Source organism: Malurus melanocephalus, unplaced genomic scaffold, assembly GCF_030028575.1.
Source record: "Malurus melanocephalus ecotype Western Australia unplaced genomic scaffold, MMel_1.1 scaffold_1443, whole genome shotgun sequence".
Taxonomy (NCBI): Eukaryota; Metazoa; Chordata; class Aves; order Passeriformes; family Maluridae; genus Malurus; species Malurus melanocephalus.
Genome location: NW_026624675.1, coordinates 7,881 through 8,602, shown reverse-complemented (window position 1 = coordinate 8,602; position 722 = coordinate 7,881). Strand labels below are relative to the sequence as shown.

General features: G+C 41.7%; 1 protein-coding gene across 1 annotated transcript in view; it reads left to right on the top strand.

Moving 5' to 3' along the window:
• Positions 1 to 722, top strand: part of LOC130586989 (dihydropyrimidinase-related protein 2) — a gene marked incomplete at its 5' end in the record, with an annotated part of 15,175 nt that overhangs the window by 11,660 nt on the left and 2,793 nt on the right. The gene's annotated exons all lie outside the window — the stretch shown is intronic.

The following is a 722-nucleotide window of genomic DNA, read 5'->3' as shown; positions in this document are numbered from 1 at the left end:
TTTTTCCTTTTTTCCTCTTTCTTCCTGAAGACTTTCCAAAGTGCATATTTGGTGCTGTAGAAACACAAATTGTCTGTTCTTCTGAAAACCTTTCAGTTGTCATACTTGGTGTCTCACTCCCTCAATGACTCCGAATTCTGTATTTTTTGTGTTTCCCTCCTTCAGTGACTCCAAATTCTGTATTTTTTGTGTTTCACTCCCTCAATGACTCCAAATTCTGTATTTTTTGTGTTTCACTCCCTCAATGACTCCAAATTCTGTATTTTTTGTGTTTCCCTACCTCAATGACTCCAAATTCTGTATTTTTTGTGTTTCCCTCCCTCAATGACTCCAAATTCTGTATTTTTGTGTCTCACTCCCTCAATGACTCCTAATTCTGTTCTCTTCCAAAATCATAGAGGAGCTTGGAATCGCCCACGCTAAAATTAAGACTTTATAACTGTATGGAGCAGAAGTTTTCATAAACATTTGTTATAATTAATTTTARCGAGGGGATTGAAGGAACAAAGCAGTTTTTCCCTCTTCAAAGCTTTATTGTCCCGTCCTTTTGCCAGTTGTGGGTTCCAGGTTCTGCTCCCTGTGGTGCCGCGTCCGGTGAGCCAGGCCGAGCTGGGAAGAGAATGGGTCAGGTCTGAAAGGGCTGAGGGGTGGCTCTGACATCCCATAATACTAGTGTGACAGGGGTGGATAGCTCTGACATCCCATATCCCACCCTATAGTGA